Genomic DNA, 27,768 nt, shown 5'->3' on the forward strand with positions numbered 1-27,768 from the left:
GAGACACAGAAGAAGATGGATCGACGAGATAATAATGGATATCACCAGTATAGGAGTCCGGGGGTGGAAAAGAGCAGCAAATAACCGAGAAGTGTGGAGGAAGATTGTTGAAGAAGCTAAGGTTCACCAAGGGCTGTAGAGCTACTGAAGAAGAAGAAGAAGAAGAAGAAGAAGAAAGAAGGTTAAAGTATAATGTACCACCGCCATTTAAGTCGTTGCAGATGGAATACCACGTCGGTTTGCACAAAGGCGAGGAAACATAATGTGTTGCATAGTCAAAAGAACCGTCCCGCTATTGATTTGGAGAAGATATGAGAAATCGGTTAAGATGCCTATTCATAGGTTTGAACTCTTCATTTACCGAATGAGAGTGTCAGTAATAACAGTTATCCGCTAGAATCCCTATGCAGTGTGGATGGATCGCCATCATCAGTCCATAGTTCATTGTGTGCGGTTTAGAAATTTTGTGCAGTGAAATGGGCACAACCTGGCACTCGAGATGTGCACTGTTGTCCCTCCCCTCTCTTTGGCCATCAACTTCTGAAAAATTCTTACTACGCCAGGGTCGAACTACCTCCAGACCGAAGATAGTGCGCTATAGCGAGTTACAACCACGACGACAGAGGCAGTTTAACTCTTCAGTACGACGTGCTACGTTTGGTGGATACTGACACTGCAGTGACAACCAGTTTTTGTTCGTTTGCCTAAATGAGTTCACCACTGAGTATTCGACCGCTAATAGTCCTTCCGGCAAGATTCGAACCAACTACAGCAATATCCATACGCTACTCAAAAGTGAAACGTGAAATCTCGAATATTAGCTACTTATTTAAGAAAACCCTGCAATTACAGTGGCCAATTGTGATTAAAATATTTAGTGGCGCATCAATAAAAACTGATAATACACATGCATATACTTTTCAGACTTTTGCCTCTAGCCAGCTCAATAATTCTCTTTTTGAAATGATGACATTCAGTTTTTTGTGTTCCATTCTTTTACTGAAGCAAAAAAAAAAAAAAATTATTCCGAAGAATTGAACATTTTCCAAATGTGAAGACGTGTTACAAAGTACATCATGGCCATGTTGCTAGGAACGAATATTCTATTGAAATTTAAAAACATTGCAGTAGAAAACATCTTGTCAATATTGTATTTCATAGATTCTCTCTTACATTATTACTCTACTACACACAAATAATCAGTAAGTGAAACCAATTCAAGCAAACTTATTATCGAACACCAGTTACAAGTTAAATACATTTTGAAATGGAAGCTGTTGGAAACTCCAAAACATTTCCATTTTCAAGGCAGAGAAAATTGTTAATACAGAAATGAACATCAGTTAATTTGTAAATATCCCATATTCCAGAGTAAATTATCTTTTTCTGTTGCAGAGTACAAGATGGTGCACGACCAACGAAGTATGGCTTTTCCGTTCACACATTATACGGTATAACTAGTTTTAAAATATGAGAGTTGTTCAGTAAGTAATGCAAGACAGTTTTTTATGAAATCAGGTTGGTTTTATTTAAGATTCCAATAAGCCATATTATTCCCCACTTTTTTGGCTACAAAACCCTATTTTACAATATAATCTCCGTTCAATCCGACGGCCTTACGCCACCTTACTGTTGGGGCCCGTATGCCTGCATGGTACTTCTCTCCTTCTCGACGTCGGTGCCAATAGCTTGCTGCATCAATAACCTCCCCATTAACCACGTTCTGCTTCCTGCGGACTGCATCTTTCTATGAGTCAGACAGTTGAAAGTCAGAAGACGATAAATGCAGGCTGTAGGGTGGATAAGGAAGAAGGGTCCAATGAAGTTTTGTGGGTGCGCAGACTTGCGTGAGGGCTTGCGTTACCATGAATAAGGAGAGGTTGGTTTGCGTTTTTGTGGAGATGTACACGCCGCAGTCGACTCTTAAATTTCCTGAGAGGAACACTTCAAGGATGATTGTTGCGCCAAGAAGGATGACATCAAACAGAAGAACTTCAAGCATTTTTTAACGATTCTGTGAACAGTTGCAGTATTTATATAAGGCGACTAGTTTCGTACCTTACAGGTTCATTTTCAAGCCTGGCCTACTGAGGTTGCATTAATAGTGCCTGATCTTAGTAATAAACATCAGAGTGGCAACACATGCTTTATAAATGTTTGCACAATGAATTACACAATCCACACGTGCCTCTTACCAAGCCAAAATCCAAATTTTGACTTAGTAAGAGACACATATGGACCGTGGCATTCATTGTGCAAAAATTTATAAAGCATGTGTTGCCACTTTGATGTTTATTAGTAAGATCAGGCACTATTAGTGCAACCTCAGTAAAACAAGTTTGAAAATGAACCTGTAAGGTATGAAAGTAGTCACCTAATGTAAATAATGCAACTGTTAGCAGAATCGTTAATAAAAACATTAAGCAATTTAATAAAGTTGCTGGTTCCCTCTCCAACAATGTTAAAACTGAGGAAACAGAACAACCCCTTTAGAGTCCTAGGAGTCCGTCACCACTACTTTACCGGCTGAGCGTACAGCTTTGAACTTTTTCTTCGGAGGAGAGGTGGTGTGGCGGCCCTCGATGGACTGCCGTTTTCTTTCCGGTTAGAAGTGATGAACCCACGTTTCATCGCCTGTGACGATGTTCGGCAAAAAATTGTGGTGATCAGCACAAGAAACTCCGCACAGATGATCCTTCGTAGCTCTTTGTGGTGTTCTGTTAGGCGGCGAGGAATCCAGCGGGCGCAAACCTCTGAGTACACTATACTCTAAGTACGCGACTCGCAAGTGCCCTTTTTTTGTCCCGATCATAAAGTACCGCGGCCATAGTTCCTCAGAATACCCCAGTATATACGGCAGAGGCTGTGGCCATCAAGAAAGTTGTCCAGCTCGTCAGATCAGTATGATTACACGAGATCCTTATCGCACCTGAGACGTCAAGTGTGCAACCGGCCCTCAACACTCGGTCAATCAGAAGAGGCAGCAACGTTCGACTTACTGAACATAATGCACGAAGCGGCTGAACTAGAGCGGTGTGGCGCTTGTTTCCTATTGGCACAGAGATTGGGCAAGTGGTTACGCGAACAGCCCTGGCTTTTGGCCTACGGTAGCCAAGGCCAGCGGCGCCCTGCGAAGCTTCCTGGTCGCGTCGCGTGTTCCTGCTGGCCGCGCCTCGTTGGCCGTACACGGAGCGCGTGTGTGCCCACCGCTCACCGGCTTATCGCAAGCGCGAGACGTGCTGCATTGTCAGTGCGCCGTGGCGTGGCCGCCAAGCCAAACGCGATCCCCCTATGAGGACAACCGTAGTATTACACAGCATTGCGCGCCGTTACGCAAACGACGTTTTCACAGTGGCATACGCAGTAGCGTGCACAAAATTGATGAGGCTGAAGAGGAGAAGAACAATTGAAGACATGCGCGGAAAAACGCGCTAACCCTCAAATGTAAAAACCTAGAGGTAAATGTTGCCATCTGTTGCCGGGTACGGGAACTATCAAAATTGACATTTGTCTTATCCATAAATAGACACAGTGGCGGAATGAGAAGCTATTCGGGACGCCCCGACTAACACTATGCCCCAGCTGACAACGCCGGAGGAAATTCGGAGGATTATCAGGTATAGCAAACACACCTCACTTGGAACAGAATCAGCAATACAGAACTGAAACACCTACCGAGAAAGCCTATTGTGCTTCTCACCCGGATAGTTAACAGCTGCCTCAGGACTGGATACTTCCCAGAAGCATGGAAGATTGCCAAAATAGTGCCAATACCAAAACCGGGCAAGGATCTCTCACACCCTGACAGCTACAGACCCATAAGTTTACTGCCGACGCTGGGAAAGGTACTGGAACGTGTCCTACTGAAACGCATGCTGGACATCCTTGTGGCACACAACATCATCCGACCGGAGCAGTTTGGCTTCCAGGCGAAGCTATCGGCTGTGCTACAACTACTACACATCACGGAATCTATCCAAGACAATTTCAACAAGAAAAAACATACCATTGGAGTCTTTCTCGATATAGAGAAGGCTTACGATAAACTATGGCGACGTAACTTGATCGTCAAGCTCCGGCGTACCACTCCCCTACCAGACTGCTATTTAAAATTTCTCGACAATTTTCTTCAGGATCGCAGATTATATGTTCGCATTGATGACAAGAATTCAACAACACGGCCTGTCCTTGAAGGACTTCCACAAGGATCGGTCATATCTCCACTGCAGTTTAATTTATACATTAACGACCTCCTGACGACACAGCGCTCCTAACGGTCAATGCAGAGAAAACCAAAGTTATTGTCTTCACACGTCGGAGACCCATCGTCAATGAACGCCTACGGATATCAGACTAGACACTTCCCTGGGCAACAACTGTAAAATACCTTGGAGTGCATCTGGACGCCAAACTGCTGTATAGTCATCACATTATGGAGAAGAAGACGTCTGGTCTCAAAATGCTGGGAGCTCTCCTCCCATTTCTGAAGAGCTCGTACCTCAGCCAACGCACGAAACTCCAGTTGTACCACGCCACAGTCGAAGCATTTATTTTGTATGGATCGACCTCTTGGGGTACTACGTGTGCCACTAACTACAAGAAGTTACAGGTTGTACAAAGCAGATGCCTACGATGGATCACTGGAGCCCAATGGTGGATCCGGAATCATGACATTCATCGAGCCTTAAGCGAATCTTACCTCTCAGACAAGGTCAAGGAGAAGGCACGAACCTTATTTCGGAAGTTGTACATGTTACGCGACAGTACACCACAACTCACCACATTAGGTACGGTAGAACCCTTACGCAACCACAAATACAAAGTACCGAAGGCGACAGTATTTGAGTCTCCGTAAATGATATCCCTACGTAATTCTCCATAATTTAGGGACATAAAGTCCTTTAGCACTTCTACATACATGTTTTCAAACACACGCCAAAAGCAGCGAGTTAAAGGACCCTTCTGTGTGCCCAAACTAAAGCTGAAAGAAGAATAAACAAATAAAGCGAAAATTTTTACCCTTTCCATTCCTTAAAGAAGTAAAAATCAACGAAGTTGATCGGACTTCAGCACCACCACCACAAAAAAAAAAAAGAAAAAATCCCTAAATATCACTTAGGGTTGAGACCAATGTTAATTTTGATAGATCCCGTACCCAGCAACAGATGGCAACAGTTATTTCTAAGCTTTTACATTTGATGGTTAGCCCTTTTTCCAGGCATGTCTTCAGTTGCATAGAATTAGCTGTCTTATCCGTTACCACTTCCTTATTGTCAGATAAAAGAGTTCTTACCTGCAGATCTTCTGCCCCTAACTGTGGCAGTATCGGAGATCAACACTACAGTAGTTTTATACCCTAGAACAAGTTATATAATAAGGGACAGTGATAAGGCCACAAACACGCACCAACAGGCAGTAAGTCACTAGAACAATTATGTAGAGTGTCCCAGGAGGAACTGTCAACATTCAGGGATACGACAGGAATGATCATTCGAACCAAGTAAAATGCACACCTTAACGGCTTTGAGCAGTTCGATACTTTGAAACAAATCTCTTCTAGTGTAAGCTCTTGGCTTTTCATATTTTGAAAGATTCTAGTGTAGTCCAAAACAAGAAAAAATTGTCTAGTGAATGTGGACTCTAAAATGCATACTGTAAAAGCTGTGAAACTTGTTCATCTTCGCTACTATAAAACACGTATCTTCTACTGAACGAGTTTTCATAGCTCTAAAGGTATGTGTTTCAGAGCCTATTTTTACTAGACAGTTTTTTCGTGTCTTGGACCATACTGCCCGCTCCCAACATATAGAAACCAAAGAACTAGCGGTAGAAGATATTTGCTTCACAGTATCGAAGATGAAGTGCTCGTAGCCCTTAAGGGATGCGTTTTAGAGTCCATGTTTACTGGACTTGTTTGGTTCGAATGATCGTTCCTGTCATACCCCTGAATACTGGCCACTCGTCCTTGGACGCCCTCTATATTAAGCAATTAAAAACACGTTTCAATTGGAGTCAGCGTCATTACAGCACGCGATGGCGTCGATCCACAACTCCGAATTACTTGGGGATAGCCAGTCCTCCTCAAGAGTTAAAAGTTGCAAGAAAACGCCATCGAACAAGAAAAAAATGTTTGTCCAGCCTCTAGACAATCCTAACTAGCGAATTATGGGAAACCATCTTAAGAATTAAGGCACAGGAGATACTGTTGCTGACCATGAGAGACAACTGATTGTGTACTAAAGGCAGTTAGTGTGGCAATTCGTACACCATCAACATCGGAAAGTGGTGTGTAGTCACCCCGCAAAGCTAGCTGCGAGTGCATATAACTACCTGGCCGAGTTAAGTGCATGAATGCTGTCTCCACACGAGCAGATTTTCACTCATGCCATTTTACACGCGACTGATTCCACATAAATGGAAGCCAGTTCATGTTAAGATGGCGGCGAATTTCACACTGACGACACGACCTGCATCCGAATGGGCTCTGTCTAAAATCTACAACCACATGTCTCGGAGAGTAAGTCTCCATGTTTTTATGGCCTTGGACGAAACCCATTCGAGTCTTACTCCGGAAAAAAATTGTTTTGTATCCAATCTGGTCCTATGGGAAGGGGAGGGGGAGAGGGAAAAGCTGTTTTTGGCCAGAGAGTGGAGGAAAGCTCTCTAGTGTTTAGGTTGGTATTTTCGGGTGCTATGTGCTAATGTGTCTGCATCGCCAGTTTGAAGGCAACGGCTCTATACTAAACAGATTTATGCCGTCTTGTGCTTCTTTCGGCATACTAAAATGATGAAACTCATAGACGGAAAAAAATTGCAGCATCAAAACATAATTAATGTACAGTAATAAAATTTCGGAAATATATTTGACTAAATAACATATTAAAGTGATTAACTTTACAAGGTCATAGATTAATCTAAGCGCGAGATAAGCGATTCCAAATGTGAAATGCTGGTAGAGTAATAACCGGTGTAGCCGCCGGAATGCTGAATGCAAGCATGCAAACGTGCCTGCATTGTGTTGTGTTTATGCCGATTGACCATTTGTGTGATGAAGTTCCATGCCTGTTGCACCTGGTCGGTCAATACAGGGACGGCTAAATCTGTTTGTGGATGAAGCTAGAGGTATCGTCCGATGATGTCCCATATGTGCTCGGTTTGAAATCCTCTTTCCCCCTCCCTCCTCTGGAATGAGGTTCGTGAGTGGCAGCAAAACAGGTCGAATCACCAGAATAACGTACAAATTTGCGATCAGTGTGCGTGGGATAACAACGAGAGCGCTCCTGCTGTCATACGAAATCGCAGCCCTGACCGTAACTCCAGGTGTAGGTGCAGTGTGTCTAGCACGGAGACAGGCTGGTTGCAGGCCCCCAACTGGCCTCCTATTAACCAACACACAGCCATCACTGGCATCGAGGCAGAACCAGCTTTCATCAGGAAACACAACATACCACCAATGGGCTCTCGGTTGACACCCCTGAAGTGGCAAATGGCGGTGGTTTGCGTTCAATGGAATCCACGCTAGAGGGCGTCTGGCTCGAAGCTGAGCTTGAAGTAACTGATTTGTAACATGCGTTGTATCCCTGTGGTGCCAACTGCTGCTCAGACTGCTGCTGCAGGTACACTGCAGTGCGGCAGAGCATTTCGCTGAACACGATGGTCTTTCCTCTCGGTGGTGCCACGTGGCCGCCCAGAGCCCGGTCTCCTTTGCGACCGTACATTCTCATGACCACCACTGCAAGCACTCTTCTTCTTCTTCTTCTTCTTCTTCTTCTTCTTGCGTTACGGCCTCTGTAGGACCACGGGTAGCCCATTCGTGGACTGCATTTTCCTCTTCTTCTCCCAGAACCTCTTCATTCTTTCTCTTCTTCTCTCCCGCTCTTCTTCCGAGATCTTCAGTTTCCGTTTCTCCTGGCGGCTCCACTGGTGACATTCTAATCTTTTCCTGTATTCTTCTCTGTCATTGATCTCCGGCATATTTGTCGGTGTATATTTGTTCCTCCAACTTTCCTTTCCTTCGACTTTGATCCCCAATTCCAACCAGTCCTTCCGAAGTTCAACAAACCACTTGGTTCCTGTCTTTCCCCTTGTCCTCCCTGTTGTTTCCCACACTCTCTTCTTCATTCTGTCCATACTCATCCAACGCCCAGCAAACCTTGCCCTTTTGAGTTTGATTTCCCCGGATATTGTTCTCATGTTCCGGTACAATTCTTCCCTAGGTCTTCGCATCCACCTCTCTCCACCTCTTTTGGGACCTAGTATTTTTCTCAGTATTTTTCTCTCTTCTTTCTCTAGTTGTTCTGCCCCCTTTCTTCCTAGTGTCATCGTCTCAGCAACATATAATACTGCATTCCTCACTGTTGTCTTGTAGTGACTTATCTTTGCCTCTGTGGATATATTCTTTTCATTGTACTCTCGTCATGCAGGAGGCTGACCTCATCTTCTTTGTCCTCTGTGCTATTCCCTCCTTGCTCGTGTTCCTTCCTGTTATAAATTCTCCCAGGTAGTTAAATTTATTCACCATTTGCACAGTGCCTTCCGGTGTTTCCCAGTCTGCAAGCAGTCATGTATAGTAACAACACTTCTGCCAAGTCTTTTTGCAATACAGCAGAAGGAACATCCAGCTTCTCGTAGCCCTATTACACGATTCCATTCAAACTCAGTGAGGTGCTGATATTGGTGTCGTTGAGCCTTAAAGGCATTCTTTACTAATATTAACTCAACACGTCCAGTATAAAAGATAAATAATGCTCTCGACCATTACAACGTGTTTATAAATCAAACCTGAGTAGCATGCTCGTTGTGCTGCTGCTAGCGCCACTCTTATGCGACTAGCGGAAAATCTGAACAGACATCATCTTTCAGATTTAGAAACACGCCTACAGACTTCCGTTTACGTAGCACAACTTCTTTTTGGTGACGCAATTTTTTTTCCGTCCGTGTAGTTCAGCCGGGGGTCAGTGTCCAAAGGACACAATATTTCGTCAAGCGACCACGTTGTCATCAGCTAATAATGATAACCTAGTTGCTGGCCGCAATGTTGTGTGCGTTGGACACTGACATCCGACTTGTTATCCGTGAACCATTTCGTCATCTTGTAACTTTCACAGACTGCTTGTTCGGCTTATAATAAAAATTGATTCACCCCACCATCCGATTGTTACGCATCTGGGGAGTGCGCAGTTGGGTCTAGAAGGTCAATAAAATTGATATTATATCTGAAATTTGCCTATTTACTTTTCTGACTTGTTAAATGTTCACGCAAGTGACCGACCGTTGTTGTCATTGGATTAGTAATTTTGCCTCTCGTATGAATCCGGTATTAAAGATACTATTAGCCAACAAATGAAGTGCTCTTCCTTTGCAAGGAACTGGACGGCACAGACACAGAGACCTCTCCATGTGTGGGTGATACATCATGGAAAACTTTCAGGTTTACAATGCAATGCTTTTCTTGTTTTTATACATTTTGCTATTTACAGTTAAAATGAATAGATCTCCAAGTAATGTACCTTTACTGCAGAAAACTTATAACTATGATCTATTCACGTGATTTCGTAGACTTTCCCGGCGTAATAACTGCTGATATTCTTCACGGGTTTGCAGTCGGATCATGTCGTCGTCCAGACACAATATTTCGGCGTACCAGCTGGCCGCCGCCATGTTCACGTGAGTTAATGCTAGTGCACTGCCTCGCCGGAACTGCATTCCATCCACAATGACGGAAACCCTTATGCACCACGGACAGAGCACCGAGCGTGCGCGAGATGATGGGCAGCGCCTCATGGCGGCAGGTAGACACGCAGCGCGCCGGTGGGAATGTGTTCTTAAAGAATCCATTGAAATTAGATTAGCAAGTAATATTATTAACAGGGATAAAGGTTTTCCTCTAAGATATGGAATCCGATTTTGTCCGACATTAAACAACAACATTTTTCTTTTCGATCACTGGGTACTTCTAACTAGTGCTGTTGCTATTTATCGTTTCCTCCGTCTTCTCCCACCGGCGCGCTTTGTGTCTACTTGCCGCCAGGAGGCGCAGTCCATCATCTCGCGCACGCTCGGTGCTCTGTCCGTGGTGTATGAAGGTTTCCGTCGTTGTGGCTGGAATTCCCCCCACCCGCCCTTTCGTTTTTTTTCCCTCTCCTCCCTCATTATTTTCCCTCTCATGTGTCCAGGTCCCCCCCCCCCCCCCATCTGCCCTAGGCTATGGTGTGTCATCTTTGTGCTGACATTTTAGTCCAGTGTTTACAGTGAGTGTTCAGTGTTGTGTGTCTTTTCCGAAGTGTTGCGAACGGACATCATACTGTCGCTGGGTGTGATTTTCTATCTCTTGCGAACAGAAACCAGACTGTCGTCATGTTTTTTAATTGTCTGTCTACTATGTTATCTGTCTGCTTCCTGTGTATTTTATTCGCTTTGCCAACCCTTTGCTTTATGTTTTAACTTTCCACAATTTTCCGCCGTTTTACAATTTAAGTCACCTTTTATCGTCTGATTTTATTGTTTCTTAACTTCTTCTTACGTTTTAAAAAGTCTGTAGGCTCCAGAGCAGCGTAATAAGCTGCTGCCAGCCCGCCCCCTTCGGGGGGAATCGAAATTAAATAAAGAAAAAAAAAGGAAATGGCTGGAATTCAGTTCCGGCGAGGCAGTGCACGAGTATTAACTCACCTGAAGATGGCGGCCAGCTGGCCTGCCGAAATATTGTGTATGGACGACGACATGATCCGGCTGCAAACCCGTGAAGAATATCACGATCTATATACAGTAGGAACTTACCATGCGTAGTGAAATATTTACCAGCTCTTTTAGGCACAAAAAGTTGAAATGATTAATTTAGCCTCACTTTACTCCAGTTATTGTTCTCGTTGCCGTAGCTGTTGCCTTGTCCATTTCGTGCGCATGTGTTACAAATGACCTGCAAGGACGCCGCACACAGTTGTTCCAAGAATCGGCGTCCCACCCCGGAGCATCTGCGCACTGTCAGCTATAAAGGCGCCGCCGGACCGAGGACAGACGCTGGGCTGTGGGTGGGTGGGGTAAAGGCACGAGCTCCGCGTGACGGGATGTGGCACCCGAGGTGCGCGGTCGTCGCAGGCGGTGAGGTCGGCACCTGCGTTTGATGGGTTGTCTATTGTGGGGGATCCGCGTATGGCGCGGGCGAGCATGCGCCGACTGCGAGTGGCAATTAGGCCTCATTTGTCGGCGCTGATGGGCGCCGCAACCTTGGTGCCGCCGCCCGCACACACACGGCGGCCGCGGAGGGCGCAGGCGACCGCCTCCTCACGTGGACGTCGCCCACACGAGACCGCCGAAGTCAGCACCATCGAGGGAACGGTCAGGCAGGAGACCTCCAGAAAAGTTGCTGTTAGGTCCCGAAGAGTGGCAACATGTGCCATTTTGCAGGGTCGTAAATTCACACTCGCGTATGCTGATCGCTTCTCACCCAATTAGAGCTCCTCAGCGAATACCATGACTCAGTATTTTCGGGAAGCAAGACAAACCACCTTCTTGTAGGCCCAGGAATCACAGTGCCGCAAAAAATTTGTAACACCCTCAAGGACTGTTTTTATTGACTCCATAATATATATTGCATACTGATGGAGCAAAGGACTTGGAAGAGCAGTTGAACGGAATGGACAGTGTCGTGAAAGGAGGATATAAGATGAACATCAACAAAAACAAAACGAGGATATTGGAATGTAGTCGAATTAAGTCGGGTGATGATGAGGGAATTAGATTAGGAAATGAGACACTTAAAGTAGTAAAGGAGTTATGCTATTTGGGGAGCAAAATAACTGATGATGGTCGAAGTAGATAGGATATAAAATGTAGACTGGCAATGGCAAGGAAAGCGTATCTGAAGAATAGAAATTTGTTAACATCGAGTATAGATTTAAGTGTCAGGAAGTCGTTTCTGAAAGTATTTGTATGGAGTGTAACCATGTATGGAAGTGAAACATGGACGATGAATAGTTTAGACAAGAAGAGAATAGAAGCTTTCGAAATGTGGTGCTACAGAACATTGCTGAAGATTATATGGGTAGATCACATAACTAATGAGGAAGTATTGAATAGAATTGGGGAGAAGAGGAGTTTGTGGCACAACTTGGCTAGAAGAAGGGATCGGTTGGTAGGACATGTTCTGAGGCATCAAGGGATCGCCAATTTAGTATTAGAGGGTTGCCTGGAGGGTAAAAATCGTAGAGGTAGACCAAGAGATGAATACACTAAGCAGGTTCAGAAGGATGTAGGTTGCAGTAGGTACTGGGATATGAAGAAGCTTGCACAGGATAGACTAGCATGGAGAGCTGCATCAAACCAGTCTCAGGACTGAAGACCACAACAACAACAACAACTGATGCGTTATACACTGAGGTGACAAAAGTCATAAGATACCCTCTAACATCATGTCGGACCTCCTTTTGCGCGGCGTAGTGCAGAAACTCCATATGGCGTGGACTCAACAAGTCGTTGGAAGCCTCTGCACAAATATTGAGCCTAGTAGCTATAAAGCCGTCCATAATTGCGAAAGTGTTGCCGGTCAAGGATTTTGTGCACGAACTGACCTCTCGATTATGGACCGTAAATGTTCGATGGGATTAATGTGGGGCGATCTGGGTGGCCAAATCATTCACTCGAATTGTCCAGAATGCTCTTCAAAGTAGTCGCGAACAATTGTGGTCGAGTGACATGACGTAGTTGTTTGGGAACATGAAGTCCATGAATGATTGCAAATGGTCTCTAATTAGCTGAACATAACCATTGCAAGGCAATGATGGGTTCAGTTGGATTAGACGACCCAGTCCATTCCATGTAAACACAGTCCACACCATTATGGAGCCACAACTAGCGTCCACAATGTCTTGTTGACAACCACACTCGAACCCTACCATCAGTTGCTACCAATTGAAATAGGGACTCATCTGACCAGTCCACTGTTTTCCAGTCGCCTTTAGTCCAACCCATATGGTCACGATCTCAGGAGAGGCGCAGCAGACTGTCGTTCTGCTAGCACAGGCTCTCGCGTCGATCGTCAGCTGTCATAGCCCAATAACACTAAATTTCTCCGCTCTGTGCAAATGGATACGTTCGTCGGACACCTCACACTGATTCATTCGGTTATTTCACCGAGTATTGCTTTCCTGTTAGCTCTGACAACTCTACGCAAAAGCCGCTGCTCTCGGTCGTTAGGTGAAGGCCATCGGCCATTGCGTTGTCCGTTCTGAGAGGAAATGCTTGAAATATCGTATTCTCGGCACACTCTCGACAGTGTGGCTCTCGGAATATTGATTTCCCAAACGATTTCCGGAATGGAATGTCACATGCTTCTAGCTGCAACTACCATTCCGCGTTCAAAGTCTGCTAATTCCCGTTGTGCGGCCGTAATCACGTCGGAAAGCTTTTCTCATGAACCACCTGAGTACAGACGGCTGTCCCGCCAAATCACTGCCCTTTTATACCTTGGGTACGCCATCTGTGTATGTGCATATCGCTACGCCATGAATTTTGTCATCTCAGTGTAGTGTTGACGATTCATTTGTCACAGTCATCGACGATCTGAAGACGCTCTGGACATCTTTCTGTTTGCCACTTGTTTTGACTCTGAAGGCAATAACTATGCTAACTCTTTAGAGACAAAAACGTGTGTGCCTGTGCATCATTCGTTCCGGGGTACAACCATGCCCTGCCGACGAATTGAACAGCTTCAGGCATTTGAACAATGTCGCAACCTAGGGAACCTGGACGGACGTGTCGATGGATTGCTCAACATGTTGGACACAATGTATCGGTGGTGTGACGCCACTTTCAGTAGTGGTCTGTCGAACATTCCTACATCCGTAGACTAGATTCTGAATGTCCACGTAGTACCGACGTGCATCAACATCCAAGCATTATGAGAGCAGCAGCAGCCCCCTGAACATTGTTCAGAGAAGACATCTGGACACCTGTTGGACCTGATGTGTCACCAAGGACCATCAGGAACTGTCTGCTTGCCTCTGTCCAGGCTACCACAGACAACACGACATCGCCAAGAACAGCTACTCTGGTCTCGTGAAAGAGTCGCCTGGAGTGTGCAATGGCACTTTGTTATCTTCAGCGATGACAGTAAGTTCTGGCTGTGAGTCATGGGCGTACACGTGTACGGCGTAGGTCTCGTGAGCGGCCTGTTCCGAAGTGCATTCGCCGACGACACACGTGTCCCATCCCAGACTTCATCGTGTATGTGTTTGTGGGGCCTGGGGGTGGGGGGCAGGGACATCAATTACAACTCGCGGTCACATTTGATGTTTCTGCAGCGTAAAGAAACCAGTGCCAGCTACATTACCTAGACTGTTATCCCAGTGGAACTGCCATTTCTTCAACAGGTAGGCGATGTGCTTTTACAGCAGGACAACGCACGTCCATATGCAGCTGCTACGACGCAACGTGCTCTTCATGAGGTACAACAACTGCCCCGGCCACCAAGATCACCTGATCTCTCGCAAAGTGAACCATGCATGGACATCAGAAGTGAGGACTTACTCGTTCTCTGGAGCTTGTGAAAATCATTGCCGAATTGCAACAAAAGCTGCGAGGTGTGTGGGACAATCTATCGTAGGATTCTATAGGACAGCTTTACGATGGTTTGTATGCGGGAATGAAAGCTTGCGTTGACTCCAGACTTTTTATTGATGCGACTATTTGAGCACTCTTTACTGTGACATGCGTGTTCATTTGGTCTGAATTTGTTATCATATACTCCTATAATGACGAAATACTTGTCATCTAGAAGATGAAACAACATAAAAAGACCATCTTTTACTGCTATCCATGGTTAAATACTGAAAACTATATCTATGTCATTTCAAATTGGCATTGTGTTTTCCACAACTGGCACAGCCCCATTGTATCGATTCTAACACGCAATGGAACAACATGACGTTTCTCCCACTTACACCAAAGCTGAGCATGACGAAATTTCATCAGCACTTCACGATGGCCCCTCTGCTGTCACAAGGTCTACAACTTCACATCCTGACCATCTATAGATCAGTTTGACTTAAATCCTCCTCTGTGGTCAAATCGTTAGGGTTGTTGGCTACTGAAGTGGATGTCATGGCTTCGTTTCCCAGTGATCACTTCAGATTCATCTGCGATGGACAGTTCTGGAATGGCGTGTATGTAATCATGTGAGGCAAATGAGAAGCTACATGATAAAATTAATAGCTAAATAGAAAAGGAAGCGGAAAATGCTGTCATATCAATAGGCTGAAAGCCACAGGACATTTATTCACTTTGACTCGACGACGTTGACCCTTTGATATAATATCTAGAACTTCAGATCACGACTCACATAAATATTGAAGATAAATATGTTGAGAGTTGCTCATAACGATTGCAGCTTTTACACAAACAGCACAGCCTGGCACCAAAATCTTGAGAATGTCCTCACCTGAAAAGAAATACCAACGTAAGTGGTACGTGCGATATTTCAACATTTTCAATGTAATGTATTGTAATGTTTGTATACTTTCTAAAGTGTTATACGACTAATTGGACAATTGATGTGTGGTATTTGACATTGGCAAGATATTATCGTTACATTTCTGTTATCGACATTTTCACACAAATTCTTTTCTGTATCTTCGTTTGTATTTAATCTGTCTCTACTTTACCTTTAACCTTCATTTACGGTGCAACAGTCTTCGAGAAAGGGTACGTGGTATCACAATTGCCAAGTTTACTTTTTCGGCCATATCCATGGATACTGGATTATGACAGACCGAAGGCTTCCTGTGCACTATCTGAGTCTTTGCTGTGATCATACGGCGACGTCTTTGGAAGAAGTGTTGTATTATTTGTTAAGTGTTACTGTAAAAAATTCACAACTATTTGGTGCATCCAGAAGCGACAATTTGGGGCCTTTGTTTACATCTATTCGACTGGTTTACCAATAGAATTAATCCAGTGGTTAATAAACTGCAGTCGTCTTTAGTAAAGGCCGTCCTGATTTATGTTTTTTCGACTACCGGTGAACGCTAAACGGTTTCCTTCTAGCCCATAAACTGTTTCCTCCGCAGCCACAATCATCAAATATACACGGTCCATTCACTGTAATGTTACCACAACCTTTTTTTATGCGAACGTGCGACAGACTCTTACAGACGGTAGGTGGTATCTCTAGCAGTGGAGGGTATATAGTGTCGGGAGGACGCGGAAAACAGTGCAGTCGTTGTTGTAAAACGGAAAAGCAGCGATTTGTCTAACGTCCAAAAGAGTATAATCATTGGCTTTCGGGCCAAGGGTAGAAGCATTTACGAAACGCATAATTTTATCACCGTGGGTAAAGTAGACCGTATTTGGCAAAATGGCGCTATGAAAAAGTAGCAACGAGGCAATTGTGGTGCGCACGGGTCATAGGTCACATGGGTTAATGACGGCTGCGGATATGTATACGGGAAAATAGACGTGCATCTATTGAGTAACTGACCGTCCACATGAACAAAGGAACTACCAACAGTGTCTCCGCAACGGATGATCGACGAACGTTGCACCTTGTGGACCTCCGCAGTGAGCCACTGGTTCATGCACATATTCTGACTGCTGTTCATCGGCGACGAAGGCTGGAATTCGCACGCCAATAACGCAACTGGACGCCCACTGGTTGGCAACAGATGGCTTTTAAAAATGAATCACGTTTAAAGCTGTAAAACAGACGGCCGTTGGCGTGTACGGCCCGAAACGTGTGAAAATGCAACAGTTATGGTCTGGGGAATGTTTTCGTGTTATTACGTAGGTAATCTCGTCGTTATGGAAGGTGCAATGGACTATCACAAGTGTGTATCTATCGTTAGGGACCATGTTAGACCCTACATGCAGTTTGTTTTTCCTCGGCATTATGGGATCTACCAGCAGGACAATGCAATGTGTCACACAGCTCGCAGTGTTCGCGCTTGGTTCGAAGGGCATGATGACTAGTTTACCATAGTCATCTGGCCAACAAACTCCCCGGATTTAAACGCAGCCGGCCGCTGGTGGCCGAGCGGTTCTGGCGCTACAGTCTGGAACCGCGCGACCGCTACGGTCGCAGGTTCGAATCCTGCCTCGGGCATGGATGTGTGTGTTGTCCTTAGGTTAGTTAGGTTTAATTAGTTCTAAGTTCTAGGGGACTTACGACCTCAGCAGTTGAGTCCCATAGTGCTCAGAGCCATTTGAACCATTTAAACGCAATCGAGAATCAGTTGGGCCAGTTCAATTGGGCTGTTCGCACAATGGGTCCTCAGTAGAGAAACTTAACCCCAGCTGGCCACGGCCCTGGAGTCCGCATGGCCTCTTATCCCTGTCGGTACCTTCCAGAACCTCAGTAACTCTCTTATCTGCACGTCTCGCAGTGGTACGCGCTGCAGAAGGTAGTTATTCAGATTCTTAACAGGTGGTCATATTAATGTGACTGGACAGGGGGAACGATGTAAACCGCATAATCAACATAAATCTAACTGTGGGTGCAGAAGGATCCTAAATGAAATTCACTGGAAGAATGTTATTGCACGTCCTTAAAGGAGGGTACTTACAAAACTTTTTGAGTACTATTCGTCAGATATCCTTTCACCTGCTGCCGAAACATCTTTCCAGCAGCTCTTCCAAACGACAGTTCGTCGACAAATACTGGTTTGAAGCTTCTCATTTTGAGAACACAGAAGAAGCGATCTGGTTTACTTGCTAAAAACTTTCTAAAGCCAAGATGCATAAATGTTTCTATATTTAAAACAACAGGTTTCGACAGACCTGCAGATGACAGCAAAGTCTGTCGAAACCGGTTGCTTTCAATAAAGGAATATTTAAACGACTTTGGTTTTAGAAAGTTTTTCGTAAATATTGTGTTAACGTGACATGAATAGTTATCAAAAACTTCACAATAAGAGACTTTTACCGCAATTCAATACGGTAGCTTCTAAGTCAGCAATACTCAACAGCCGGCCGGTGTGGCCGAGCGGTTGTAGGCGCTTCAGTCTGGAACCGCGCGACCACTACGGTCGCAGGTTCTAATCCTGCCTCGGGCATGGATGTGTGTGGTGTCCTTAGGTTAGTTAGGTTTAAGTAGTTCTAAGTTTTAGGGGACTGATGACCTCAGATGTTAAGTCCCATAGTGCTCAGAGCCATTTGAACCAATACTCAACACGGGCACAAATTTGTTACGCAAGTATGTTTCATTACTGTAGAAGAGCAGCAAGAGAGGACGCTATATTATGTATCACTGCGTATTACACACACAGAAAGAGAGAGAGAGAGAGAGAAAGCTGAGATTGCATGGTAGGTGATTTATGAATTCCACAACTCACCCCCGATGAACATCAAAATTAATTTTCCTGTCAGACGAACAGAGTCTACGGAAAAGGAGACTAACTGCTATCAGTTGAAATCCATCATGAGACAGATAATTTGTTTTGCAGATCATCGGCCGGAACCGTGTGTTGTCACGTTACGTGTAACCTGTGTAGCGGGCTTCCGCCATTCCAAGTTGCGGTCTAGACGACCCGGTGTGTGAGGCGGGTGTTAACAGCTTCACCGTAATGAGCATCTGCCCTCTGGACTGCTAAACAACGTAACCGCAACTCTGTGACTTGTTAACCGATGTTACATCAGCTCGCACACGTTCCAGTTGTCTTCCGCTTGCAATAGCCAGCTTACACACAGGAATTCCATGTACAGAGCTTCCTGACGTACCATTTGCGTTTCTTTTCTAATCTCTTTCGACTGATTTTACTTTATTAATTTTCTAAAAGATGTGTAAAAACTGCTTTTACGAATCAGGAATTCCAGAATACATAAAAACCTATGTTAGATAAGAAAATATAGTCAGAAATGTCTAGCTGTTTCTCCAGGGAAGGCGGATTTCGAAGTTGGAAGAATCAGAATGACGAGATCCGACTGAAATGAACTACTTTCTATGGAGACACATGAAGAACTGCGTACATTCAAAGCCATTGGACACAGACAAATATTTCGGGCCCCGTATTGCACTAGCCTTAAAGACTGACAGTTAAATGCGAGGAGCCTTTCGTCAGGTTCCACGGTCCTTTTTCTTTTTAAACAGTGAGGTTGGAAATTTTACTACAGCAATATACTATTATTTCACTTTTTGTAGTAGGCCATGGTACACACAAATAATTTTCCTCCTTTTCTATTTCTTTCGCGGATGACGCCAGGGAGAAAGTTTGGCGGAACCTAGTTGTATATGCACAAATTCGTTTAATTTTGTCCTTGTCATTTTTTCTTTTGGGTCGTCAGTCTTTCGATTAGTTTGATGTGACCCGACACGACTTTTTCTCCAGTGACAACATTTTCATCACTCTGTAATTTTTACACTCATCGTCCTCAATTATTTATTGCGTGTATTCTAGTTTTTATCTTCTACAACTTTTGCCTTCTACGGTTCCCTCTAGTACCATGCAAGTTATTCCGCGGTATCCTAAAATGTCCTGTCGTCCTGTCCCTTCTCCATAGTGTTTTCTACATGTTCCGATCCTGCGGAGAAGCTCTCCATTTCTTATCTGTCCATATAATTTTTTACCATAAATCTGTAATGTCATATCTCAAACGCTACTATTCTCTTCTTTTCCGACTTCCCCAAAGTTGAAGATTAATTTCAATACAACATCTTACACCAGAGGAACATTCTCAGATACTTTATCCTCATTTTTAGGCTGATGTTTGATACTATAGACTTATTTAGTTCTAGTCTGATTCTTATATCTTCCTTGCTTTGTCCGTCATGTGTAGAAAAGCAGAATCCCCTCCCTTCGCCTATCTACGTGCTACCCAATTTAGATGTTAAGTTTATCTTTTATCTCATTTTGCTGTTCCACATTACTTTTGTCTTTCTTCGGTCTACTCTCAATTCGCATTTTGTTCTCCTTAGACTATTCATTGCATTAAACAAATCTTGCATTTCTTCCTCATTTTTACCGGTGATTGGAATGACAGTAACGAATCATATCACTTACTTGCAGGATGAATTTTGATCCCACTCCTGCACATTTCTATTAGGGCCGTCATTGCCTCTTCGATGTACAAGTTGAACAGTAGCGGATGAAGACTGCATCCTTGCCTTGTGTCATTTTTAATCCGATCACTTCTGTTTTGTCCTTGCATTGTTATTTTTCTCAACAGGTTCTTTTTCATATTGTACATTACCCTTCTTTCCAAATAACTTGTATCCATTTTTCTGAAAATTTCAAACATCTTGCACCACGCTAGTCTGTCGAACTCTTTTAAATTCTGGTCAACAAATCCAATGAAGGTGTCCTAATTTTTCTTAAGTCTTGTCTCCATTATCAGGTATAGCCCCATATCTGCCTATGTGATGCCTTTAACCTTTCGAAAGCCAAACTGAACGTCACGTAACTGATCCTTAATTTTCTTTTCCATTTTTCTCTACATTATTCTGATCAGATATTTTGTTGCATGAAATGTTAAGCTGATTGTACGATAGTTTTCGCATTTACCTGCAATTTATGTGTTTTGGAGTTGTGCAGATGACATTCTTCCGAAAATACGATGGCATGTCTCCAACCTTAAAAATTGTAAACACTAACGTCTTACCAACATCATGCAAGAGGAGTAAGTTGTAACCCCACGTTGTCCTAGTCAGTAACAAGGTTTCGTCTGTCTAAACACCCCGTTCTGTTTTTTTTCCAATCGTCGTTAGTTATCCGCCAATAATGACCTCAACGTTAACGTTAAACTTCAATATTCCTTCTTTTGCGTCTCGTGTTTTAGGAAGTTGATCACAAAAGTACCTTGTTTGCGATCTTGTAGCTGTAGCTTAAAATAATAGATTACTATGGTGCGGTTCATACGAGAGAACAATTAAGGCAAGCAATTCAGGTACTTTCTAGGATGGCCTCCCCAGTTAATTCCCATATTATACGTTTAGCTTTTGTCTAGTCGACTGCTGTGCAATGTAAAAACCGTGTAAATTGGATAATAGGCATGCCGATCTTTAGAATGGAACTGCATGCATGCTGACCAGTTTACACTTTAGGTACCGTACACTACATCCATCTTGATGGTAGTTCAGTCATTCGTCAGCCGTTCATCTTCCGAAACTTCGTAACGCATTCTGCCGTCTCACTACAGCTTTCTTTTTCCTCACTCACTCCGCATCCGCCTAGCCAGATTTTCGCAAAAACGCTGCCGCGGTGAAAGTTCCTTCCGCTGGTGGGAACTGCGCAGTTCGCGGAACACCTAGTAGTGAGCATTTCGCTACGGTTCCCAGCAACACTCGCTTTTTCGCTGCTTACGGCACAGACGGCGGCGGAACAGCTGCCGCCAACACTGCACCGTTTCCGCTTGGAACGTGTTCACCAACAAGTGTATCCAACTTTGGGAATTGCAGTGCTTTCTCACATATTCTTATTGATCTATCTACCTCGACAGCTTTCTGTAATCAGAAAAAACTCAAAATCACCTTATCATAGCAGCTGATAAACAAAACGATGTGATAAACGTAATGTCCTGTGCTGTGTGTAAAAACAACCAAAAGTTAAATGTAGCGTTTCACAATGGCGCCTACACGGGAAAGGGATCACTAGTAAGGAGATCAATATTGTGCAAAAAATTCAATTCAGCGTTGTAGCATGGCACCAAGATGGGGTCCATGCTCCATTCCGCATCATCCTACTTTGGTCAGTATTATTGAATAACTGATTTCATGAGCTAATGTGAGCTCAAATTATTCAAATTTAAAAACGACATAATAGTAGGAAACCTTCATTGAATATTTTTGCATGCATGCGATTGATTTCATAAGTTAATGTGAGCTTGAATTATCTCAAAAATGGTTCAAATGGCTCTGAGCGCTATGGGACTTAACATCTTTGGTCATCAGTCCCCTAGAACTTAGAACTACTTAAACCTAACTAACCTAAGGACATCACACAACACCCAGTCATCACGAGGCAGAGAAAATCGCTGACCCCGCCGGGAATCGAACCCGGGAACCCGGGCGTGGGAAGCGAGAACGCTACCGCACGACCACGAGCTGCGGACTGAATTATCTCCAGAGAAGGGTGTATGCGTGAAAGAGAGCCTATGCGTGAAAGCATTGAGAGTCGACACGGCTGACTACGCTGCATTCTCGCCAGAATGTGGTATGTGCACATCAGGAAGCTGGCAGATGTGTTGGTGGAATTATATTGCCGCTGGATCCTCCTGTTGAGATGTAGTTTCCTTACGATGACTCTCCTTCTCAGCAAGAAAGAGGCCGTTCGTATTACGCTGGCGGAAAATAAGATATCTCGGAGTTAAATAAGAAAATATTTAGAGTCTAAGAGTTAGTCAGTGAGTTTCATGTATCATGGATCATTTCCACAATAAACCGAACGAGTCATTATATATTCACAACGCAAATAAAATTTGCAAATATGGCTACACGAGGAACATTTATAAGATATTTTTCTTCCAAATGTGAGTTAGTAATTCCTACCCAATACCTTTTACACATTTCAGTAACAGAAATTCTTCTATGGAGTAAAAGGAGTTGTCAAGAAGAAATTGTTTCAGTTTGCTTTCAAACGTTACTAGATTGTGTGTCAGACATTTTATCTCACCGACGAAGTGGTCAAAAATTTTATTTGCGGCATTGTGGACCCCTTTTTGTCGTAAAGGCAACATTAAAGTGGAGTAAGGAATGTCATTTTTCCTTCTGGTATTGTAATTACGCACATCATTGTTCGTTTTGAACTGCAGTGGATTATTTACAACAAACTTCACGAGGTAATAGATATACTGTGTGGCAGCAGTCAGAATGACCAACAACTCCTCAAACAGATATCTACAAGAAGATCGTGGGTGAGTACCACATATCATTCTTACTACACGTTTGTTTAGCACTGGAGACTTTCTTCCTTAAAGATGAGTACCCCAGAATGTTATTACATACGATATTATTGAATCAAAATATTTGTAAAATATGTCATCTTACTGATTTGCCTCCCCCAAAGATATGCAATGATTCTAAGTGCACGCGTGGCTGAACTAAGCTGCCTCAGAAGTTCCAAAACGTGGTTTTTCCAGTTTCAGTTCTCATCAGTATGGATACCTAAAAATTTTGAAGTTACCGCCTTATTTATTATTTCGTCACCATATGTTACACGTATCATTGGTATAGTGCCCCTAAATGTGCAGAACTGAATATGTTGTGTCTTTTCAAAATTGAGAGTGAGATTACTCACAAAAAACCAGTCAATGACACTTTCAAGAACGCTTTTTACCATTTTTTGTATTTCTGTGTGTATGATTGGACTGATTACAAGACTAGTGGCATCTGCAGAAGTAATTCTGTTTGTTGTGTAATAGACAGAAGATCGTTTACATATATGAGGAACAATAGCGTACCTAAACTTTTAGTCCACATCTCGTGGTCGTGCGGTAGCGTTCTCGCTTCCCACGCCCGGGTTCCCGGGTTCGATTCCCGGCGGGGTCAGGGATTTTCTCTGCCTCGTGATGGCTGGGTGTTGTGTGCTGTCCTTAGGTTAGTTAGGTTTAAGTAGTTCTAAGTTCTAGGGGACCGATGACCATAGATGTTAAGTCCCATATTGCTCTGAACCATTTGAACCTAAACTTTTGCCTTGGGGACCCCATGAGCGATTTTTCCCCAGTCAGAATAATGTCCAAGGACTAAATTGGTTGAACTACTAAATACGGCTTTCTGCACTCCTATGATGAGCTATGGCATTGTCCAAGGGTTGGCTATATCATCAATCTCATAACACGTCAATTTATCTACAGCTATTCATACAGCAAAATGCCTTACATAGGTTGCAGAAAATACCAACTGGCGCAATTTTATTATTTAATGCTCAAAAAATTTGGTGAGTGAACATACAAGTGACATTCTCAATAGAGCAACACTTCTGAAATTCTAACTGTGGTTTGTACGTAATCTAGCTTACGGTAAGGACAAAACACACACACACACACACACACACACACACACACACACACACACACACACACACACACACACACATGGTCGAGGGAGGACTCGAACCTCCGACGGGGGCAGCCGTGTGAACCGTGGCAATGCGCCCTCAGACCGCGCGGCTACCCCGCGTATCGAGGATGTTATTGTTGCTCAGGTAAGGTACTACTCTAGAGTACACAACCTTCTAAAACATTTTGGAAAAGTAAGTACTGTGAGTGAGTGAGTGAATATCACTGAGGATTCTTCGACGTCGTACTTAATTTCTACACATAGGAAGACCATTAGAGTGGATACGTGACTAACAAAGTGGCAGCTATGGCAGAACCGACAGAACGAATGGAAACTTACAAGTGACTTATGTGAGTCTCCCAGAAAGAGCAGGCTGTGGAAGGCTGGTATGGTGAATCCATTAGATCCCGCTGCTTGACTCCATTGGGGCTGCGGACGATGGCGCTAGCTAACCTGTGGCCCCGTCTCGGGGGTGACACGCAATGGGTTCGCAGTAGTTTGGGGGATGGTATGGGATTCCTGGAACTCCGCTTCTAGAGATTTGGTATGCTGTTCCCGACAGTCGGAGATTCATTCGCTTAGAAGTAAGTAGTAGTAGCGTGAGTTATGGATGTAAAATTCCGTGAAGAGGGTTTCCTGAAGAATATACCTTCGTTAACGCTTCATGTTTCCTAGTGGTTAATAAAGAAATAAAAAGTCACAAAGGCGGAGAATGGACGCAAAGTAGCCTTTTTTAATTCTTACAAGCGCTTTTCTTAGAGTTGGAGAGCGGGATGTGAGGCAAGGTGCGTGAATTAAGTTTGAAACTCCCTAGGTACTTACAGAAAGAGAAAGTAATCAGCGGCGCCTTCTGGTTTTCGCGGCTAGGGTACTGCGACCGAACACTCTGCGGAATCTCATGTGAGTGCTCCATAAAAAAAGCGACATAGCTGAGACAGATATTGTGGACCTACTGACGACAACAGCTACAGAGAAGCCGCCAGACTCGGCCATACTCCACCACTCTTTATTACGTCGAGGGCGGCTTGAGCGTCGGCGAGTTACCTTAACAGCAGCTTAACGTCACCCTCGCTGTAAGAGCTGGCGACGCGGCTTCGCAGCGTGCTTCACGTGTCACATTAAGCTTCCAAAGCGCTGGCGCTTGATGTTCGCGTCTGCTTCACGGTAGTACTAATTCGCTAATAGCCGCTGGGTCGCAGTAAGTACCGTTCTCTTCTACAATATGGTGAAATTTTGCGAGTCGTAACGTGGAAATCCAAGTGGCGGGGCTAAGGTTTAGCTCTCTCCGCATTGGTGCCAGGAGCAGTTGTAATTGTTCTTTGTATCGCTATAGGAAGCAACTGTGCTTCTGTTATTCTGATCCGTCCATCGACTAAAGCCTGTCCCTGTAGAAAGAAAGCGCTTTCCCCTTATTTATCTCTGTTATCGAGAGAGTGCATCTCGTATCCGTGCCTTTTGTAAATGAAAATGAGGTAGGTGTTACAGGGTTCCAGCGGGGAGACACGCGATGCCACGATATGTGCGTTTAAGAGGAGATGCATTCGCGTGTTATCTGGGCACCAAAAAGAGATAGGGTTTATTCAACTACTCACTCGCTGTGCCTCACAAGACGAAGCACGCTGTGGTCCGAACACAACGTTTTCCCCGCTAACCTCGATTTCCGCCATTTTTTACCGGTTACAGTGGTGGTACGAAGAGTGACTGCACTATGGACGACCATCATATTCTTGCAGATGTGGGATCCACAGCAACGGAGACTGGTAATAAGTTCCTAAAACGCCTCAAATTGTGATCTGAGAAATAATTTTATTCTTTCGAATGTATAAAATTATTACGACTAGGTAAATGAACAGAAGAAGCGTTATTTTTGAGTTGAAACAGTTTATCTGGGAACAGTGTACTGTTAACAAGTGCTTATGGTGTTGATACGCTTGCTACTTTTATGCGAACTGAGTCTGATCACTTTCGCCGCCAGAAAGATGCTATGTCATGTTAAAGAACTATTCTGTTATAGTGTGGGAAAAGATATTTCGTAGACAACGGCGTTCAGGGTGGCACAATTTTCCTTGATTTGCTGAAGGCATTCGATAGGGTTTTCATTGCAGTTTACTAAAGAAAATAACGAGCTTACCGAGTTCCGCACAATATTTGTGAGAGGACTCAGACAGAAATCGAGTAATTGAACTCAACGGGGTGAAATCAACGGATGAAAGAGTAGCTATGGCAGTGCGCCAACGGACTGCTATAGAGCAGCCACTGTTCACAATATAAAAAAAAAAAAAACAGCAGATGTCTTATGAAGCTCCGAGACGCTGTTCACAGACGATACTGTTCACTACAGGTACTTTGTAACGTCAAAAGACTGTAGCGAAATTCAGGCGGATCTAGAGGGATTGCCAGTTGACATTGATCCTACATAAATGTTCACTTCTGGCCATCAAAATTGCTACATCATGAAGATGACGTGCTACAGACGCGAAATTTAACCGACCGGAAGAAGATGCTGTGATATGCAAGTGATTAGCTTTTCAGAGCATTCACACAAGGTTTGCGCCAGTGGCGACACCTACAACGTGCTGACATGAGGAAAGTTTCCAACCGATTTCTCATACACAAACAGCAGTTGACCGGCGTTGCCTGGTGCAACGTTGTTGTGATGCCTCGTGTAAGGAGGAGAAATGCGTACCATCACGTTTCCGACTTTGATAAAGGTCGGATTGTAGCCTGTCGCGATTGCGGTTTATCGTATCGTGACATTGCTGCTCGCGTTGGTCGAGATCCAATGACTGTTAGCAGAATATGGAATCGGTGGGTTCAGGAGGGTAATACGGAACGCCGTGCTGGATCCCAAAGGCCTCGTATCACTAGCAGTCGAGATGACAGGTATGTTATCCGCATGGCTGTAACGGATCGTGCAGTGACGTCTCGATCCCTGAGTCAACAGATGGGGACGTTCGCAAGACAACAAACATCTGCACGAACAGTTCGACGACGTTGGCAGCAGCATGGACTATCAGCTCGGAGACCATGGCTTCGGTTACCCTTGACGCTGCATCAGAGACAGGAGCGCCTGCGATGGTGTATTCAACGACGGACCTGGGTGCACGAATGGCAAAACGTCATTTTTTCGGATGAATCCAGGTTATGTGTACAGCATCATGATGGTCGCATCCGTGTTTGGCGACATCGCGGTGAACGCACATTGGAAGCGTGTATTCGTCCTCTTCATACTGGCGTATCACCCGGCGTGATGGTATAGGGTGCCATTGGTTACACGTCTCGGTCACCTCTTGTTCGCATTGACGGCACTTTGAACAGTGGGCGTTACATTTCAGATGTTTTACGACCCGTGGCTCTACCCTTCATTCGATCCCTGCGAAACCCTACATTTCAGCAGAATAATGTACGACCGCATGTTGCAGGTCCTGTACGGGTCTTTCTGGATACAGAAAATGTTCGACAGCTGCCCTGACCAGCACATTCTCCAGATCACTCACCAATTGAAAACGTCTGGTCAATGGTGGCCGAGCAACTGGCTCGTCACAATACGTCAGTGACTACTCTTGATGAACTGTGGTATCGTGTTGAAGCTGCATGGGCAGCTGTACCTGTACAAGCCATCCAAGCTCTGTTTGACTCAATGCCCAGGTGTATCAAGTCCGTTATTAAGGCCAGAGGTAGTTGTTCTGGGTACTGATTTCTTAGGATCTATGCACCCAACTTGCGTGAAAATGTAATCACATGTCAGTTCTAGCATAATATATCTGTCCAATGAATATCCGTTTATCATT

At 44.3% G+C, this 27,768-nt stretch overlaps 1 protein-coding gene across 3 annotated transcripts in view; it reads right to left on the reverse strand.

The window, feature by feature from the left end:
• LOC126252939 (patched domain-containing protein 3) overlaps positions 1-27,768 on the reverse strand; it is a 426,000-nt gene that overhangs the window by 206,998 nt on the left and 191,234 nt on the right. Inside the window, exon 2 of one of the 3 annotated variants that reach the window (XM_049953940.1) lies at positions 15,335-15,433. The exons of the other annotated variants lie outside the window; for them this stretch is intronic. The gene's annotated coding sequence lies outside the window, so the exon portion shown is untranslated. The remainder of the gene's footprint in view (positions 1-15,334; positions 15,434-27,768) is intronic. 3 annotated transcript variants of the gene reach the window in all.

This window comes from Schistocerca nitens, chromosome 4, assembly GCF_023898315.1.
Source record: "Schistocerca nitens isolate TAMUIC-IGC-003100 chromosome 4, iqSchNite1.1, whole genome shotgun sequence".
NCBI classification, from domain to species: domain Eukaryota; kingdom Metazoa; phylum Arthropoda; class Insecta; order Orthoptera; family Acrididae; genus Schistocerca; species Schistocerca nitens.